We start from the raw sequence: 21,917 nt of genomic DNA, 5'->3' as shown, positions 1-21,917 counted from the left end.
GGCCGATCGCCAGACGTGAATTGATGTCTTGAGGCCTATGTCCGGTAGTGGACGAGAAATGGATGCATTTCTTGTTCGTTGTATTGTTTTTATCTCCTTTAAAGTATTGCATCTGCTGCATCAAAGCAAACTGTTCATGGGAGTATAAGCGTCAGTTTTGGTGGGGTCTTTGCCGTTACTAATATGCCAGGATGATTTGTTGATCTTCGTCTTCGAGCTCATTAAATCATTCGAGAAAATCTCTTGATAATCCCACTTGGAACTGTTCATCAATATCTACTCTCTACCTACTTGAAAAATGGCACAAGGTAAGAGAGAGCGCGGCGAGATGATGATCACGTCGCGACCAGAAACTTACTGAGGAGTCGCCGACCTGAGCTAGCACGCTTCCCGACCCCGGGTCGCCTCAGGGCACGTACCACACTGCCTGAGGTTGACCCCGTAGAAAATGGGAAGAGGGTAAACTATACAAAAAGCTGGTCGGTTAGGTAGAGTTAACCAGTAACTCCTAAGAAGGTAGTTCTAGGTAAGTATGTTAGGAAAAATACAAATTACTTAAAAATTTGTGATATTAGTTTGTTTTCTGTTGTAGGAGGAAAATTCAACCTCCTTTAGATGGTTGTTTTGAAGGTATAGCCATAATACCTTATTACATGTCGTTAACTTATTCTAAGAGATGAGACTAGCGCTGTGACTTGTTCCATACAACCTACCTTCATTTTATGAAAACCAGTTTACCTACCAATTTTTTTCTAGTCATTACTTTCACCCATTTTTTTAAGTTAATATGCTGTTCCCATTCCCTTACTTCCTTTCCTCACTGGGCTACTTTCCTAGTTAGAGCTCTTATGCTTGTAGCATTCTGCTTTTCAAACTATGGTTTTAGCTTGCCTAGTAATGATTATCATAAGCTTCCATGTAAAGTACAGTACTTCATTGTTGTACTATAGAAACCCACATAAGGTTGTGTAAAACGGTATAAAATGGAATGTGTTTTTGTATATAATACTTGAAGAAAAGTGATGTACAGTCGGAACTTTTTATTTTGAATTGATTTAAATGGGTGATACTGTACAGTACTTAATTTATGATCCCGTGAGGCAGGAATTTTCCAAGTGCATCCCATCAGGACTAAGCTGCATTCACTTTTTAAGCCATCTACTTAACTTCCTTACTTGGCTCTTTTCTTTCATCTTCCTGTCCAATGTATCTTAACTTGTCAATGCCTAGTGGCCTCCCTATTTGTAGTTTATGATACAGTGTTTATATGTCCAGAACTCTTTCAGGTAAACAGCTTATTTGTTTTAATATTTTGGAATTTTTACTTTGGTATAATTTGGTATCCTTGGGTTCAGTTGCCTGGCCTTGGTGTGATATTAAATATGCAGAATGCATAATGTTTTCAACCTTGGAGTCAGAGGACATATGGTACACTGAAGTTATCTGAATAATTTAGAATTTTGTGTTTTTGTATGTATCAAGAGTAAAAATAACCATAACACAAAAAACGTTAAAAGCCTTGTGACAATTATTGTGTTTTAACCCTGGATAGGTACGATGGGTCGTTTGCGACCCCGAGCGTCAAAAAAAAACAGGTTTTTCTCACGTGACTCACCCCCGTGACTGAATTTGTGGGTGATCGACCTGCAGAAGGTGTCTCCCCTACACGCTCTAGTAGTGTCCAGATGTGCATTGCTGTAGCTGTACTCCTTCCCCGATTTCTGAGACGCGTCGGGGTCGAGCGCGACCGAGTTTACCCTTCTAAGGTAGTTTGCATAATTATCAAAGTTATTACGTATTATGAAATTGTCGTAGAATGGTGCAACTTGTATAGGTTATCAGTTGTGGAAAGTCTTGGTGGATTGTTTGGCTACCATGTGCATGATTTTTTTTTTAGTTAAAATGTCGTTCATCACCACGAGGACCATTTTACCGCGAGTGCCCCTTTTTCATTTTTTTTTCATTTTTTTGCCAAGTCATTTTTCCGTAAGATATTGCCAAATAGGGTCGTAAAACTTTTGCTTGTTTAGTGTTGGAAAGTGTGTCTAGATGATCTGGCTACCCATGCATGACTTTGTTTTTGTCAGATACGACGTAGTTATTGGTTTATTGGGTATTTAACTGCGGTTACCAATTTCTGTTTTTTTTTTCAATATTTGTAAAAATTACTACGTAGTAAGGAATTGCCGTATATTATTCATTTTTTTTTCATGTTTGTGTTAGAAAGTGTGCCTTGATGGTTGGGCTAACACGTGCATGTCTTTTTTTATATCTGAGATGCCGTATATTAGAATGTCGGGCATTTTACCGCGAGTGTCCCTTTTTCATTTTTTTTCATTTTTTTGCCAAGTCATTTTTCCGTAAGATATTGCGAAATAGTGTCGTAAAACTTTTGCTTTTTTAGTGTTGGAAAGTGTGTCTAGATGATCTGGCTACCCATGCGTGATTTTGTTTTTGTCAGATACGACGTAGTTATTGGTATATTGGGTATTTAACTGCGGTTGCCAATTTCTGTTTTTTTTCAATATTTGTAAAAATTTACTACGTAGTAAGGAATTGCCGTATATTATTGATTTTTTTTTCATGTTTATGTGTTAGAAAGTGTGCCTTGATGGTTGGGCTAACACGTGCATGTCTTTTTTTTTTATCTGAGATGCCGTATATTAGAATGTTGGCCATTTTTCCGCGAGTGCCCCTTTTTATTTGTTTTGCATTTTTTTGCTTAGTCATGTTACCGTAAGGAATTGGCAAGTAGTGTCGCAAAACTTATATTTTTATAGTGTTGGAAAGTGTTTCTAGATGATCTGGCTACCCATGCCTATTTTTTTTTTAGCCAGATATGGCGTATATATAAGTATGTGTTCGATTTTCCTGTGATTGCCATTTTTTCGTTTTTTCCCATTTCTTTCAAAATTACTACGTACTAAGGAACTATCACAGAGTAATATTTCATTTATATGTTTATTTGTCGGAAAATGTGCCTTGATGGTTTGCCTAGCACGTGGCTGAAATTTTTTTTCTTCTGAAATGCCGTATATTAGAATGGCCATTTTTCCACGAGTGCCCCTTTTTATTTGTTTTGCATTTTTTTGCTTAGTCATGTTACCGTAAGGAATTGGCAAGTAGTGTCGCAAAACTTATAATTTTATAGTGTTGGAAAGTGTTTCTAGATGATCTGGCTACCCATGCCTATCTTCTTTTTTTAGCCAGATATGGCGTATATATAGGGATGTGTTCGATTTTCCTGTGATTGCCATTTTTTCGTTTTTTCCCATTTCTTTCAAAATTACTACGTACTAAGGAACTATCACAGAGTAATTATTCATTTAGATGTTTATTTGTCGGAAAATGTGCCTTGATGGTTTGCCTAGCACGTGGCTGAATTTTTTTTTTCTGAAATGCCGTATATTAGAATGTTAGCCATTTTTCCGCGAGTGCCCCTTTTTATTTGTTTTGCATTATTTTGCTTAGTCATGTTACCGTAAGGAATTGGCAAGTAGTGTCGCAAAACTTATATTTTTATAGTGTTGGAAAGTGTTTCTAGATGATCTGGCTACCCATGCCTATCTTTTTTTTAGCCAGATATGGCGTATATATAGGTATGTGTTCGATTTTCCGGTGATTGCCATTTTTTCGTTTTTTCCCAATTCTTTCAAAATTACTACGTACTAAGGAACTATCACAGAGTAATTATTCATTTAGATGTTTATTTGTCGGAAAATGTGCCTTGATGGTTTGCCTAGCACGTGGCTGAATTTTTTTTTCTGAAATGCCGTATATTAGAATGTTAGCCATTTTTCCGCGAGTGCCCCTTTTTATTTGTTTTGCATTTTTTTGCTTAGTCATGTTACCGTAAGGAATTGGCAAGTAGTGTCGCAAAACTTATATTTTTATAGTGTTGGAAAGTGTTTCTAGATGATCTGGCTACCCATGCCTATCTTTTTTTTAGCCAGATATGGCGTATATATAGGTATGTGTTCGATTTTCCGGTGATTGCCATTTTTTTGTTTTTTCCCAATTCTTTCAAAATTACTACGTACTAAGGAACTATCACAGAGTAATGATTCCTCTAGATGTTTATTTGTCAGAAAATTTTGTTTACTTTTTTTTGATTGAATATCATCAAATTTTTTTAGCTAAAATATTATATTGTTTTACATTTTTTTTTTTTTTCGATTTTATTTCCCTTCAAAAAAATTTTTTTGGGTCAGAATTTTAATTTTATAGTCGTAAAATAATCGACAATTATCCAGCAACCCACCATACAATTTTTATGCATATCCAATAATAATTAGATTAGTAAATAACACCTTGAAATTGACATACCCTTCCTACATTTCAAGTGGCAGATTAGGGAGTCTGAGTCAGTGTGGTTGGCGGCCATTTTGTGGACATATCCGAAGCGTAAGCTGCCCTATCTATATATATTCTTGTTCCCTATAGAATTTGTGATATTTTGGTATATTTTTACCTGCATAAATATCATATTATATATTAAATATATGTATTTTTTTACGAAATTTCTAAGTACTCAAAAAATTACCTTTAGATATGGCCCCTGATATAAATGTAATTTACAAAATAATGAAGATTTTTTTACATATTTCTATTTTAGGATAACATATGTTTATTCCCTAAAAAATTAGCCACTTCCTATTTCATTTGGGTACCCAAAAAAATTCATGAAATTTGGACAAATTTTTTTGGCCAAAAAAAGTTACCCTTTTTTTCTCATTTCAGATCTTCACCTCCATGGGTCTGACTTCATCCAAAATACATCAAGATGTGTCCTAAACATTCAAGAATCATTTCCTAAAAGGATTTGTGTATATATGTATAAACTTTTTTTTTATGAATTTTTATGTCAGGTCTTTTTTTTTCTACTTAATTTTTTAAAATATTTATAATAAATAGTTTTTCTGCAGATGAGTAGTATTTCTCTTTACAGTTGTTTTAAGCATTCATTGAAGTTTTTTTTGGCAAAAGAAAAAAGGAGGTTACTGCAAAAACTGATTTTTCAAGAATTTTTTTTGGCGTCGGGGTCGTTCGCGTCCGAGTATACCCTTAAAGGGGTGTCCGAGGAGCGTACCTATCCAGGGTTAAAGAATTGTGGAAATAAATTTTGACATGAATTTAAAACCACCTGTGACATCCACAAAGTTTTTCTTTTACTATATTTTGACATATATATGTGGTAGAGACATCGTGGCTATAATTTGTCCACTTATATATGGTTACTCATAACAGTATTTTGTTCTTTGTGATCTCATTATCATTCAGTAATAAATATTTTTCCTGTATAAACAGCTAGTATGTTAATTACAATACAATATACAGTATTGTAAATTGTACTTCATCTATTAGTTTTGATTTATGCATTAAAGTTTTACTTATATACTTTTCATTCTTTAAGGAGGTACCGACTACAGTATCAGCAATCATGGCCGGATGTTCGTGCCGTAATCAAGACCAACACGATGGCTTCATCCCCCAGTCAGTTTTCTGGCATTCCTCAATCCTGACTTCGTCGTACCATCTTCCTATACTCTAAATGAGGTTAGAATGTGAGTCACAATATTGTATTTTAATGTTACTCTTTTAAAATATTTTATTTTTCCCTGTTTCCTTTCCTTACTGGGAGATTTTCCCTGTTGGAGCCCCTGGGATTATAGCATTTTGCTTTTCCAACTAAGGTTGTAGCTTAGCAAGTAATAATAATAATACAGAAACTATCATAAGACCCTTTATTGATGGGTGGGTCACATTTTTGGAGCACCATGTAAAATACTTTCTGATAATGTTGAAGAGTTCCAGAATGATAAAATGAGAAGAATGACTGAAATGTGGAATATAAAATTGTTGGCAGCAACAGCAGAATTGCCACGGAGCAATGGATTGTTCGAGAAAACAGTTGGGATCCTAAAAAGAAGTCCGAGGAAGATGCGAGTTGGCCAATAGCTTTGAGATGGGTGGTATGTGCAAGAAACTGTTTAGTAAATAATGTAGGACTTTTGCCTAATCAGCTAGTTTTTGTGGTAGAAATCCTGCTCTACCAAACTTAGTAGGGGAAGAGACTTCAAATCCAGCTAGTTTAGACAGGAGAAGGAGTAGTAAGGGGTACATTAAATGCAGTACACAAGGCTAGACAGGCTTTCATCAAAAATGAGTCTTGCAGCAAACTAAGAATTGCTCTAAATAGAAACGTAAGAGAACATAAACTTGTGGAGGTAGTTGTTGGAGAAGAAGAGTTTTATAATAGAGAGGATGAAAGAGAATGGAGAGGGCCTGCTGAGGCAGTAGGAGTGTCAGGTTAGACAGTCATAGTAAAACATGGTAGTTCATTGAGAGAGATGTTTAGGATACACATTACAAGAGCTCGGGTAAAGTAACAGAAAAAGAAAGATTGTCAGAGGTTAATGGAAATAGGGACAACCGTATGAACGATGTAACATACATGAGACAGAAGTGATTATCGGGAATAAGAGGGTAGAGAATAGAGAGAGATGATGAAAACGTGGAGGAAGACTTGACAGAAGAATGACCCAAGTTGAGAAAATGGAACAGGGTTAGAGCAGTAAATGACACCCATCAGATAGAAGAAAGGTCAGTTTTAAGTTTGGCTGGTAAAAGATCTAGTGAATACTCGAGAGGTGCATACAACGTACAGGATTCTTTTACTGGTGGCAAAGGGTGATAATCCTGACAGATTACAGGAATATTGAAAAAATTGGGTAGGAAGGAGAGGTTTTGTTAGGTTTTGAGAATAAGCAGGTGTTAGAGGCTAAGGAAAAGGAATTACAGAGTTGCAGAGAAAACAATGTATATGAGGTGGATGATACTGTGCAAAAAGCTATATCCAGAAGGTGGATATTCACTGAGAAGTTTAAAAAGGGGTGAACAGATATGTAAGGCCAGGTTGGTTGCTAGACGCTTAGAAGAAAAAATGCCGAACTGGGAAAAAGATGCTCCTACAAAAAAAGATAAAATGAATTGTTATACGTTAGATGTGAAAACAGCATATTTGCAGGGTGATCAGATACAGAGGGAAGTATATTTGAAACCACCAGTTGAAGGAGATTGGATTGGTTTACGGAAATTGAAGAAGACAGTTTTTGGGTTGAAGGATGCTACAAAAGCATAGTATTGCAAGGTACATACATACATACATATACCAAGGCACTTCCCCCAATTTTGGGGGGTAGCCGACATCAACAAATGAAACAAAAACAAAAAGGGGACCTCTACTCTCTACGTTCCTCCAGCCTAACAAGGGACTCAACCGATTTCAGATGGTACTGCTAGGGTGCCACAGCCCACCCTCCCACATTATCCACCCCAGATGAAGCTTCATAATGCTGAATCCCCTACTGCTGCTACCTCCGCGGTCATCTAAGGCATCGGAGGCAACAGCAGGGCCTAGCGGAACTGCGTCACAATCGCTCGCCATTCATTCCTATTTCTAGCACGCTCTCTTGCCTCTCTCACATCTATCCTACTATCATGGAAAAGACAATTGGAAGGCTAAGAGAGAAAGTTAAGTGGGTGAACAAGAAAGTAAAAGTAGAGCAGAAGGAAAGGAGGACAAATATCAATTAATGGAAATATGTCAACTCTGTGAAGGAACCAGAAGCTAGACAATATACTGGTAACAGAATACCAGGTCGGAACTAACAGTATAGGTCCGTGGTTGGACAGCTTAACCCTTTTACCCCCAAAGGGCTTACTGGTACGTTTCACAAAACTCATCCCTTTACCCCCATGGACGTACCGGTACGTCCTTGCAAAAAAATGCTATAAATTTTTTTTTTCATATTTTTGATAATTTTTTGAGAAAATTCAGGCATTTTCAAGAGAATGAAACCAACCTGAACTCTCTATGTCAAAAATTAAGGCTGTTAGAGCAATTTAAAAAAAAATATACTGCAAAATGTGCTGGGGAAAAAATAACCCCTTGGGGGTTAAGGGTTGGAAATTTCCAAAGAGCCTGGGGGTAAAAGGGATAATTGGATATCTTTGCATACAATTCCTGAAATATCTTATAACATGAGTGAATTACGTAAGGCATAAGTAAATAGGCAATATTGGGATTAGTGAAGAAACTAGTAGTTTACATGACGTCACAGTGACGTCAGATCGCGTGTTGTTGTTAGTGAAGGTGATAGTCGGAGAAGTGGTCATCCGATTGGATTCGTTATGTTTGATCTATATTGGTGGTGGGCACGGTCTCTTGTCTGTATTGGTTCATATGTATCTAGTGATGGAATTGCTTTTGTCTTGACAAGCTGACATCAGATAAAGAAGGTACATACATACATACATATACCAAGGCACTTCCCCCAATTTTGGGGGGTAGCCAACATCAACAAATGAAACAAAACAAAAAGGGGACCTCTACTCTCTACGTTCCTCCAGCCTAACAAGGGACTCAACCGAGTTCAGCTGGTACTGCTAGGGTGTCACAGCCCCTCCTCCCACATTATCCACCACAGATGAAGCTTCATACTGCTGAGTCCCCTACTGCTGCTACCTCAGCGGGTATCTAAGGCATCGGAGGCAGCAGCAGGGCCTAACGGAACTGCGCCACAATCGCTCGCCATTCATTCCTATTTCTAGCACGCTCTCATGCCTCGCTCACATCTATCCTCCTATCACCCAGAGCTTCCTTCACTCCATCCATCCACCCAAACCTTGGCCTTCCTCTCGTACTTCTCCCATCAACTCTTGCATTCATCAGATAAAGAAGGTAAATATGGTAAAAATAGTAAATTTATCATAAGCAAGGGAAAAATGAGCCGTAATCAGAGAAAGGGATCCAATGTAGTACTGTCTGGCCATTCAAAAGACCCAATAACACCAGCGGTATTATCTCAACGGGGAGCTGGAGCCCTGGCCAAGCGGTCCCTTTTTTTTAGGATTGGTTGAATCCCTTTCCGGTTCGTGCTATATCGATTCCCTACTTCAAGAGGCTGATGATTTATTTTATATTCATTGTTCATTACTTCTCATGTAGTTTATTTCCATATTGCCTTTCCTTATTGGGCTATTTTTCCTTGTTGGAGCCCTTGGACTTATCGCTTCCTGCTTTTTCAACCTGGCTTGTAGCTTAGCTAGTAATAATACTCTAGTGCTATAGTATAGTATTGGTCTGTCGTATATCCAAACTAATAAATAAACTAGCTTTAATGGCACCACCAGCCACCCGTTGAGATACTACCGCTAGAGAGTTATGGGGTCCTTTGACTGGCCAGACAGTACTACATTGGATCCTTCTCTCTGGTTACGGTTCTTTTCCTTTGCCTACACATACACCGAATAGTCAGGCCTATTCTTTTCAGATTCTCCTCTATCCTCATACATCTGACAACACTTGAGATTACCAAACAATTCTTCTTCACCCAAAGGGTTAGCTACTGCACTGCAATTGTCCAGTGGTTACTTTCCTCTTGGTAAGGGTAGAAGAGAGACTTTTAGCTTTGGTAAGCAGCTCTTATAGGAGGACACTCAAAATTCAAACCATTGTTCTCTAGTCTTGGGTAGTGCCATAGCTTCTGTACCATGGTCTTCCACTGTCTTGGGTTAGAGTTCTCTTGCTTGGGGGTACACTCGGGCACACTATTCTGTCTTATCTCTCTTGGTCCTGTTTTGTTAAAGTATTTTTAGTTCATATAGGAAATATTCATTTCAATGTTACTGTTTTTAAAATATTTAATTTTTCATAGTTTCCTTTCCTTACTGGGCTATTTTCCTTGTTGTGGCCCCTGGGCTTATAGTATCTTGCTTTTCCAACTAGGGTTGTAGCCTAGCAATTAACAATAATAATATATTTTGCTTTTATCCCATTTGTGAGTGGTGATACCTTAATGTGGTGAAAGGGTTTGCGTGTTGCCACGATCAGCCAGGCTGTATTAGTCAGGGCCTGCCATAGTAGGTTGGTTTGCTGTGAGCGTTCAGACGAAAATCTCCCAGTACCGATCTGCACTGGCCAGCGTTGTGATGAAAACTGGGCGAATGCCAGACGTGAGTTGATTTCTTGAGGCCTATGTCCGGTAGTGGACGAGAAATGGATGCATTTGTTGTTCGTTATATTGTTTTTATCTCCTTTAAAGTATTGCATCTGCTGCATCAAAGCATAAGCGTCAGTTTTGGTGGGGTCTTTGCCGTTACTAATATGCCAGTATTTGTTGATCTTTGTCTTCGAGCTCATTAAATAATTCGAGAAAATCTCTGATAATCCCACTTGGAACTGTTCATCAATATCTACTCTCTACCTACTTGAAAAATCGCACAAGGTAAGAGAGAGCGGGACGAGATGATGATCACGTCGCGACCAGAAACTTACTGAGGAGGCGCCGACCTGAGCTAGCACGCTTCCCGACCCCGGGTCGCCTCAGGGCACATATCACACCGCCTGAGGTTGACCCCTTAGAAAATGGAAAGAGGGTAAACTATACAAAAAGCTGGTCGGTTAGGTAGAGTTACCAGTAACTCCTAAGAAGGTAGTTCTAGGTAAGTATGTTTGGAAAAATACAAATTACTTAAAAATTTGTTATTTTAGTTTGTTTTCTGTTGTAGGAGGAAAATTCAACCTCCTTTAGATGGTTGTTTTGAAGGTATAGCCATAATACATTATTACATGTCTTTAACTTAATCTAAAAGATGAGACTAGCGCTGTGACTTGTTCCATACAACCTACCTTCATTTTATGAAAACCAGTTTACCTACCAATTTTTTTTTAGTCATTACTTTTACCGGTTTTTCAGTTTATATGCTATTCCCTTACTTCCTTTCCTCACTTCCTTTCCTCACTGGGCTACTTTCCTAGTTAGAGCCCTTATGCTTGTAGCATTCTGCTTCTCAAACTATGGTTTTAACTTGCCTAGTAATGATTATGATAAGCTTCCATGTAAAGTACAGTACTTCATTGTTGTACTATAGAAACCGACTTAAGGTTGTGTAAAACGGTATAAAATGGAATGTGTTTTTGTATATAATACTTGAAGAAAAGTGATGTACAGTCGGAACTTTTTATTTTGAATTGATTTAAATGGGTGATACTGTACAGTACTTAACCCTTTTACCCCCAGGCTATTTGGAAATTCCCAACCCTTAACCCCCAGGGGGTTATTTTTTCCCCAGCACATTTTGCAGTATATTTTTTTTTAAATTGCTCTAACAGCCTTAATTTTTCTCATAGAGAGGTCAGGTTGGTCTCATTCTCTTGGAAAATGCCTGAATTTTCTCAAAAAATTATCAAAAATATGAAAAAAAAATTTTTTATAGCATTTTTTTGCAAGGACGTACCGGTACATCCATGGGGGTAAAGAGATGGGTTTTGTGAAACGTACCAGTACGTCCTTTGGGGGTAAAAGGGTTAAGCCATCTACTTAACTTCCTTGCTTGGCTCTCTTCTTTCATCTTCCTGTCCAATGTATCTTAACTTGTCAATGCTTAGTGGCCTCCCTATTTGTAGTTTATGATAGTGTTTATATGTCCATAACTCTTTCCGGTAAACAGCTTATTTGTTCTAATTATTTGGAATTTCCTTTGGTATAATTTGGTATCCTTGGGTTCAGTTGTCTGGGCTTGGTGTTGCTTTTATAGTAGTTTTAAATCCTTTCTTTTTGCATCAAGAAGTAATTGTCTTAAGAGATGTTTACAGCATGCAGGCATTTCCTGTAGGTTGCATGATGGCACCAGATGGGGTCTCGTATAATTGTCCTATTGCATTTATTTCTTTTTCATAAAGATGCTAAATTCTGCCGCTATGTTTCCTTGATATTCATTACTAATAACATGTCCTCCATCTTGTGTTTCCTCTGTTTTGAGTCTTCAAGTGGCAAAGCATTTGTTGCTGCTGTATGATGACATCTTTTTATGCAGTATTTTTAATTTTGGGAAATTTTAGATGTGTGATGGGGAAAGAAATGTTAACTAGACTGGAGTGTCTCTCCCTAGTGTAATACTGTACTTTTGGGTCTGTATTTGAAGTAAATCCCAATCCAACTGCACTGGCCTCGCTCATCATCATCATCATCTCCTACGCCCATTGACGCAAAGGGCCTCGGTTAGATCTCGCCAATCGTCTCTATCTTTAGCTTTTAATTCAATACCACTCCATTCATCATCTCCTACTTTGCACTTCATAGTCCTCAGCCATGTAGCCTGGGTCTTCCAACTCTTCTGGTGCCTTGTGAAGCCTAGCTGAACATTTTGTGAACTAATCTCTCTTGGGGAGTGCGAAAAGTGCATCACTAGCCTTACTAACATTTGAAAATATCAGTTTTAATTTTTGTTTTTGTGAAACATGTAAAACAATGGCAATATTTTATAGTTTATAGGAGAGTTTTTTTACTCTTGAATACATGCCTCATTTAAGAACCATCTTGGCATTGCAAGTCTGTTATTTTGAATCATTCTGTGAATGCACGTGCTGTCACAACCCATAGCACTAGTTTGCTTTTAGTTTTTTCATAATACTCATTAGTCATCATTATATCTTATTGTGCCAACATTATATTCACTGCATGGCAGCCTAATTACATACATAGTCACAAATCTGTACAAAATGGCCCCTGTTCACACCCCTTAGTGTAACCTAATCACTAAATTGGAATTTTCTACCTTCACAGGGTTGCTGCCTTGAAGCTGCTAATCTTACAGTTCGTATGGTCAAGTACTCCCTGTGCAGTACAGGATGGATATGACGAAATGTGTAAACAGAGATAAGAGAAGATAAGTATTGTAAGTACTGATGAATTTGGTGATTAGAATAGTGGATATTTTAGAATTATTAATTCAGTTATACAGTTAGAGTACGTGTACCAATAGGTACTCAAAATATCATGGACTTTTTTACTCGGACTATGTCCGTCTTACAAATTATTATTATTATTATTATTATTATTATTAAATGCTAAGCTACAACCCTAGTTGGAAAAGCAGGATGCTATAAGCCCAGGGGCCCCAACAGGGAAAATAGCTCAGTGAGGAAAGGAAACAAGGAAAAATAAAATATTTTAAGAATAGTAGCAACATTTAAATAAATATTTCCTATATAAACAATAAAAACTTCAACAAAACAAGAGAAAGAGAAACTAGATACAATAGTGTGCCTGAGTGTACCGTCAAGCAAGAGAACTCTAACCCAAGACAGTGGAAGGCCATGGTACAGAGGCTATAGCACTACCCAAGACTAGAGAATCATAATGAATATGATTTTTATACAGGCTATGAAGAAATGGTTTTAGTTTCATGTTATGGAAAGAAATTATAGATATTGCAAACCCATGCTGAAAAAATGGTCATGAAATTTGGTGCGCACCTATTATCAAGGCATGCCCAATGTGTACGCTCCCCTGTCCAATAGGTACTCTTTCACTCTTATCTCTTAGGTTGTTCTTGCTACACAAGCCTCCTTTGGATATGCTAGACTTTATTCAATGCTTTATTTGCTCGCCTATGATTCAAAGAGTTTCGTTTGCTTTATAACGGCTTCCATGTGAAATTTATTGGAAAAAGTCATGATAAAGCAAAATATGTGATTAACATGTTTCCATCTTGTAAATGAAATGTATTGCTTGAGTAACATGAATACATAATACAAAATAGGTATACTTGATAATGTATGTGTAGGGGAAGGCTTATACATATGAAAAATGTAGAGAGTACAGTCAGAGAAAAAAAAATAGGAAAAAAAATTATTGTATTTTTTTTTCAACAATACATGGTACTGTATTATTATTATATCATATTATTTGAAGTATCACCTCTATTTTAATTATACACCTAGCAACTATATGAGATTAACTTTTCACACAAACTAAAGTGGTTTTGAAAGAAAAATGAGCAAACTGCTACTTTACTAGAATAAAAGAGATATCTGCATAGTTATCTATAGAGTAAAAATAATAATATTTGACCTGAGAATTCTTTACCACTTCCCATGGGAATCAATGTGGTATATTAACTAAATACAAGAGATCCCGAGGAAGCGACACCAAAAGACCTCATACACACCCGTCAGGGAGCGTCAACAAAGTGGCTGAGATAAAACCCAACAAGGTTATTGAATGAACGTGTGTCGCTACCTAGAAATCCCAAAGAGACAAATATAATACTCAATTTGGGAGCATGGATCTTCAAAATGCCTGACATCTTCTCAAACATAAAATAACACAGTAACACAGAGCTACGAAAAACACGTCCGAACGTTCACGGGTGCTAACAAGGAATGATGGGAGGATTATTGGTGGGGGGAGGGGGGGGGGGGGGCAGTGGCTGTAGTGAACGATACCTCGTAGTAGCGGAGGATTTTGAGGAGGGTTGAGTCTGATTGGAAAGGGATCTCTGGTAGTGGTATCACTCGCCCCAGTTTTAATACCGACACCCTTTAGGGGTGAGGGAGCTGGATATATTCCTAGCATTCCATGCAACTTTTTTCTCTGGTATATTTAGCAGTATTTATACCTTTGAAATGGTGCTTTAAGGAGCATTTCACTGGGCGACACAGGTCCCTCGCCCAGAAATAGATTTTTCCTTCGTCAAAATCCCTTTATACTAGCACTTACAAAAAATACACATTATAACTGAAATTCTTTGGATAGTTTGAAAATGAACTTGAAAATCTTTTAGCATTGATTCATATTAACTTTGCAAAGTGGGAGACAAGTATTGTTTTTATAATAGATGGATATAAAAACCCATATAAACGATTTCTATATACTTGTTCTGGGTTTCCAAGAACAACTAACTCGTCTCGGTGATGTGGATAGGACACTTCTTCCATTTCTGGCATTATGTAAAAGCCAGCTCTTTTTTCTTTCAGAAATGACATTTCATAGCCACCTTCATCTACCTTTATGACTCTGGCAATGTAGACCTCAAAGGAGGATGTTTTTCTACCTTTGCTAGACCATGTTTCTTTTTCAACATTTACTCTAACCCAAGAATTTTCTTTGGGTTCCTCAAGGGTAATGTCAAAATCAAAGTTGTCTTTCTTAATCCTTTTACCCCCAAAGGACGTACTGGTACGTTTCACAAAAGCCATCCCTTTACCCCCATGGACGTACCCGTACGTCCTTGCAAAAATGTTTTTCATATTTTTTGATAAATTTTTGAGAAAATTCAGGCATTTTCCAAGAGAATGAGACCAACCTGACCTCTCTATGACAAAAATTAAGGCTGTTGGAGCAATTTAAAGAAAATATACTACAAAATGTGCTGGGAAAAAAGTAACCCCCTGGGGGTTAAGGGTTGGAAATTTCCAAATACCCCGGGGGTAAAAGGGATAATCAAAGCTCTCATCTGATCTATCATGCAAACTCAAGACTTTGTCATTTGATGATTCACTTGTTCTACTAGCATAGGAAGGCCCTGCTACTGCCTTACTGTCTCCATTTAGTTCTTCGTCTTCAAGTATAGCATCTTCATCACTTGTATTTTTTCAACTCATTTCCTCTTTTGCTGTGATACAGAACCTTTCTTTCTTGTTGTTTTTGCTAGTGTTCTCTCTTCATCATCTGTATCTGTTTGTACTTGATTCTTCTTTCTTTGTGTTATTGAACCTTTCCTGCCCATTGGTTTCACTGTCTTTTTGCTTGATTCTTTCTTTTCTTTTTCTTTCATTATTTTTTCAAATTCCTTAACCATCTTCAGTCATGATATGGAAAACACGGTCCATCACATTTCTTCTCACCTTTTTAATTTGTTGAACAGAAACTTATGGTCTATTAAATTTATTAGTCCTGGTCTAGATATTAATCTTTGGCACCGTCGTTCAATTAGTTCCTTATGCATGTTGCATAAGATTTTTCATAATTCTGACCATCCTTTACATTCAGATCTTCTTGGACAGTTCCATCCTGTTTGTAATACTAGGCAGGCAGTTAATTCTAATAGTCAGGCCTTCTCCATCATGAGGCTCAATACTGCACAGTACTCTAAAAGTTTTATTCCAGCTGTGACCAAGTAGTGGAATGAATCAGTAGAACTTAAAAAGTTCAAACTTGCAGCAAATATTTTTATGTTGAACAGGCTGACATGTCTTTTTTTTATAGTATATATATATGAAGTATGTTTCAATGTTAATGCTTTTAATATATTTTATTCTAATGGTTCATTACTATTTATATCGTTTATTTATTTCCTTATTCCTGTCCTCACTGGGCTCTTCTTGCTTTACCAAGTAGGATTGTAGCTTAGCTATTTATATTGATAATAATAATGATAATGATTTTAGAGTGGACAGCTCGTGAACCCTGATTGTGAACGGGCAGATATCTAGGCACGATGTGCTGGTGATAGAAGAGCTAAACTTTCCTTGTTTTAGATATGAGAATTAGATAAGGGTATCTATTTGGTCTGTTAGTTGAACACTGCTTAATTTATTGAATTCGTAAACAGAATTAAGAGAAGTAAGATAAACATATTAGATTTAGATATCAACGTCATGAATATGAGTAAGAAGTAATAAGGTAAAATCTAATTATTATTATTACTATCCAAGCTACAACCCTAGTTGGAAAAGCTAGATGCTATAAGCCCAGGGGCCCCAATAGGGAAAAATAGCCCCGTGAGGAAAGGAAATAAGGAAATAAATAAATGAAGAGAACAAATTAACAATAAATAATTCTAAAAAAAAGGCAACAACGTCAAAACAGATATGTCATATATAAACTATAAAAAGACTCATGTCCGCCTGGTCAACAAAAAAGCATTTGCTCCAACTTTGAACTTTTGAAGTTCTACCGATTCAACTACCCGATTAGGAAGATCATTCCACAACTAATGTTATACACATTACACCTATAAATTTAAACTTAGTCTATGATAGATGATATGTGGAGATTGTAGGCTACATAGGATAGGAGGAATTATGTAAGGGATTTTCCAAGATAGCTCAAACGATAATGCTCGATTTTTGTCTGCATCGATTGTAAGATGTATCAATCTTCAGTGTCTGCAATTTTGTATGTAGCTGATTTAATTTAAATTTTACAGGTGCTGTTCTAATTTGGATGTCAAGGATGAGCTTCTAACTGCATCATTGGAGATCAAACTCGAGTTTCTAAATGCATCATTGGAGATCAAACTCGAGCTTCTAACTGCAGAATTGGAGATCAAACTCGAGCTTCTAACTGCATCATTGGAGATCAAACTCGAGCTTCTAACTGCATCATTGGAGATCAAACTCGAGCTTCTAACTGCATCATTGGAGATCAAACTCGAGCTTCTAACTGCATCATTGGAGATCAAACTCGAGCTTCTAACTGCATCATTGGAGATCAAACTCAAACCATTTAGTTCGTGACTTTGAGGTAAGAGTAACGGGATACTTTTCACTTCTAAAGATAATGGAGTAATGTGAAGTTTAATCGTGTGTAATATGCAAGATGGGAACAAAGCCAGTAGTAAGTTTCTATTGCAATTGACAATTGTACTTCTAAAGATAATGGAGTAATGTAAAGTTCAATCATGAGGAATATGCAAGATGGGAACAAAGCCAGTAGAACAAATCAGATATGCAATTCAGGATTCCTAAGTGTTTGTGCGATCATCAGGACGAGGTAGGATTTGGCTTGCCAGTGAACTATTGGGTTTGGACCACTGTAGTTCTGGTGTGGATTTGGAAGGCGATTGAGGCATCTATATAATGTCCAACAGATAGAATAATAGCGTAAATCTATATACCTGGTTAAGGTGACCAAAAATATCTATTATCTTCAATAATTATTTTTTCTTAGAATAAGTAGATATTTTCTTATCATTATTGAATGTTCAATTATTATATTGCAAATGGTAGATTGTGATGATACATACATATACCAAGGCACTTCCCCCAATTTTGGAGGGTAGCCGACATCAACAATGAAACAAAAACAAAAAAAAGTGGACCTCTACTCTCTACGTTCCTCCCAGCCTAACAAGGGACTCAACCGAGTTCAGCTGGTACTGCTAGGGCGCCACAGTGAATTTAATATCTGCTTTTACACTGATCCGAGGTAAACTGCTTTATTTTAATTACTGGGTAAATAGTAACCTTCACTAGACTTAGTCTTCTTTAATATTAATTTGTATAAAGATTGTCTTAGTTATTCCTTCATCTCAAGATCTTGTGTGCCATTTAGTCTAGCTGAGCGCTGATCACATCTCTTATATTTCTTATTTCTTAGACTGAAGAGGGTTATCCTAACCATTACTTATACATCAGATTTGAATTCTCACGAAGGTTCATTGATTATAACTAAGCATTTGAATGTGTGTAAATTACCCAATTATAAGGTTTTTTAAAAAGTTTTATCACTCCAATTTGTAAAACTGTTACCTGGAGTTTTTTTAATTTGCTTACATCCTTAATTCCGGCGTTTTTAAAAATGCATTTCTATTCTCGAGATTTGTACTTGACTGATAAAGAGTATGATGCCCTGAATACCCAGAAGCAAGAGAAGCTGCTGGCATGACGAGCTAAGAAAATGTGCTGGTATAAACTGGCATGGAGTAAAGGAAGCTCTGGGTGATAGGAGGATAGATGTGAGCGAGGCAAGAGAGCGTGCTAGAAATAGGAATGAATGGCGAGCGATTGTGACGCAGTTCCGGTAGGCCCTGCTGCTGCCTCCGATGCCTTAGATGACCGCGGAGGTAGCAGCAGTAGGGGATTCAGCATTATGAAGCTTCATCTGTGGTGGATAATGTGGTAGGGTGGGCTGTGACACCCTAGCAGTACCAGCTGAACTCGGTTGAGTCCCTTGTTAGGCTGGGAGGAACGTAGAGAGTAGAGGTCCCCTTTTTGTTTTTGTTTCTTTTTTTATGTCGGCTACCCCCCAAAATTGGGGGAAGTGCCTTGGTATATGTATGTATGTATAAACTGGCATGAAAAGACCATAAAAGTTTCAATGGCCACTCATGAATGGCAGAGGCAAGAGGGAGCGATATTCCCCTAGAAAGCAGAACTATGTCGTAGACACTGACCAAATATACACACATGATAATTTGAATGTGTGTAAATTACCCAGAAGTTTACTTTACTGTAGAGACATCTCATGTTGTTACAGGATTGTTGTTGATATATAGGAAGGTTGGTAGTTAGTAGATTAACAAAGTCTAGGCCAGTGGTTCCCAACCTTTTTCCTGTCATTTCCCCCCTGCACCCAGTGCAACCCTCCAGATTTCCCCCTTCATGTGTATGAGGGAAAGAGTAGTTGAAACACACTGTGACGACTTACTAATTTATTTTTCCATTATACAAATATACTGATGAACAAATAGTTACAGAGTAAAATGGATAGAGAGCGGTCAGTAACAACTAACCGCATAGCCATAGAGCTATGCGGTTAGTTGTTACTAACCGCTCTCTATCCATTTTACTCTGTAACTATTTGTTTATTAGTATATGAAGAGCGGCTCGTAGCAAAATAAAAAGACTTTGGTTTATTTTTCTACTTATCAATATCAGGGCTCGTTTTGGCATCTGATATTTTTCTAGTTAGTAGGTAGTGTAATTATTTCCCCCCTGGTAGCTTCAAATTTCCTCCCAGGGGGAAATTTCCCCCAGGTTGGGAACCACTGGTCTAGGCGTTATGGCATGATAGGTTGAATATTTTGATGCAGCATTAGGTATCCAATAAAACAGTATTTATATTCAGTGGTTTATGTTAAAACCATTTATTCAAAGTGTGACACTTTAGCTACACTCCTAACTATGGTCGATTATTCATTGGATAAATATAAATGTTTAACATTGATTAGCTATATGTTATTCAGTGGTTTATATTAAAACCATTTATTTAAAGTGTGACACTTTAGCTAAACTCCTAACTATGGTCGATTATTCATTGGATAAATATAAATGTTTAACATTGAGTAGCTATGTGTTATTCAGTGGTTTATGTTAAAACCATTTATTCAAAGTGTGACACTTTAGCTACACTCCTAACTATGGTCGATTATTCATTGGATAAATATAAATGTTAACATTGAGTAGCTATATGTTATTCAGTGGTATATGTTAAAACCATTTATTCAAAGTGTGACACTTTAGCTACACTCTCAACTATGGTAGATTATTCATTGGATAAATATAAATGTTAACATTGAGTAGCTATATGTTAACCCTTTTACCCCCAAAGGACGTACTGGTACGTTTCACAAAAGCCATCCCTTTACCCCCATGGACGTACCGGTACGTCCTTGCAAAAAAATGCTATAAATTTTTTTTTTTTTCATATTGTTGATAATTTTTTGAGAAAATTTCAGGCATTTTCCAAGAGAATGAGACCAACCTGACCTCTCTATGACTAAAATTAAGGCTGTTAGAGCAATTTGAAAAAAAATATACTGCAAAATGTGCTGGGAAAAAAATAACCCCCTGGGGGTTAAGGGTTGGAAATTTCCAAATAGCCTGGGGTAAAAGGGTTAAATGGATTTAGATTATAACTATCCCTTGGTTTATATTAGAACAGGTTTATTGGTTGATGTAGGATACATTAGCAAAAGTATTGATATTACAGTTAGGCAAGGGATTCTATTCCATAGTTTAACCTTACAATTCAGTGCATTTGGGCAGTAAATGTGTAAGGGATCAGTATGTAGATTTAAAGAGTTTTGTTGTAAAAGTCACTGGATTAATTCAGTGGTTAAATGGAAAATTTGAAACAGCATTTAAGACTGACTTTGGTATTTTTTAAGTGCTTATTACAAATGATTATTTTATCTTATTTTATTTTATTGGAATAAGTGGCCAGTTTATTCTATAGATCTCTAGCTGTATTGGTGATTACTTTATTTTAGTTTATTGGAATAAGTGGCCAGTTTATTCTACAGATCTCTAGCTGTATTAGTGATTTATTTTATTTTATTTTATTGGAATAAGTGCCCAGTTTATTCTATAGATCTCTAGTTGTATTAGTGATTTATTTTATTTTATTGGAATAAGTGGTCAGTTTATTCTATAGATCTCTAGCTGTATTAGTGATTATTTTATTTTATTGGAATAAGTGGTCAGTTTATTCTATAGATCTCTAGCTGTATTAGTGATTATTTTATTTTATTGGAATAAGTGGGCCAGTTTATTCTATAGATCTCTAGCTGTGTTAGGGATTATTTTATTTTATTTTATTGGAATAAGTGGCCAGTTTATTCTATAGATCTCTAGCTGCATTAATGATTTATTTTATTGGAATAAGTGGCCAGTTTATTCTATAGATCTCTAGCTATATTAGTGTCCAGAAAATTTTATTGTGTAGTAAAATATCCATCCATATGTCAATATATTATTTCAATTTTCGTTCCACAGGATTAAAGAACCCAAGGCAAGAAGAGAGGAATTCTTGAAGGAAGATATAAATGTTAATGGAGCCTCTACAACTGTTGCTGTCAACAATCCCAGTTGAAGTCTTGGGGGTCCCCTGATTCTTCTGGAAAGAATGATTCATTTAGAAGCTTCAAAGAAGTGTTTTAGCTAATGCTTATGTAAAGAATGATTCATTTAGAAGCTTCAAAGAAGTGTTTTAGCTGATGCTTCTGTAAAGAATGATTCATTTAGAAGCTTCAAAGAAGTGTTTTAGCTAATGCTTCTGTAAAGAATGATTCATTTAGAAGCTTCAAAGAAGTGTTTTAGCTAATGTTTCTGTAAAGAATGATTCATTTAGAAGCTTCAAAGAAGTGTTTTAGCTAATGCTTCTGTAAAGAATGATTCATTTAGAAGCTTCAAAGAAGTGTTTTAGCTAATGCTTATGTAAAGAATGATTCATTTAGAAGCTTCAAAGAAGTGTTTTAGCTGATGCTTCTGTAAAGAATGATTCATTTAGAAGCTTCAAAGAAGTGTTTTAGCTGATGCTTCTGTAAAGAATGATTCATTTAGAAGCTTCAAAGAAGTGTTTTAGCTAATGCTTATGTAAAGAATGATTCATTTAGAAGCTTCA

General features: G+C 36.6%; 1 long non-coding RNA gene across 1 annotated transcript; it reads left to right on the top strand.

Annotated features, from left to right (window-relative positions):
* Positions 1-5,415: 5,415 nt before the first annotated feature.
* LOC137635995 (uncharacterized) lies at positions 5,416-21,546 on the top strand. Its single transcript, XR_011042879.1, has 4 exons — positions 5,416-5,564; positions 12,630-12,741; positions 16,999-17,315; positions 21,290-21,546. It is a non-coding gene; the product is annotated as an uncharacterized lncRNA (long non-coding RNA).
* The last annotated feature ends 371 nt before the right edge of the window (positions 21,547-21,917 follow it).

This window comes from Palaemon carinicauda, unplaced genomic scaffold (assembly GCF_036898095.1).
Source record: "Palaemon carinicauda isolate YSFRI2023 unplaced genomic scaffold, ASM3689809v2 scaffold209, whole genome shotgun sequence".
Lineage (NCBI taxonomy): Eukaryota > Metazoa > Arthropoda > Malacostraca > Decapoda > Palaemonidae > Palaemon > Palaemon carinicauda.
The sequence above is the reverse complement of the archived record's forward strand: the minus strand, read 5'-3'. Positions and strand labels throughout refer to the sequence as shown.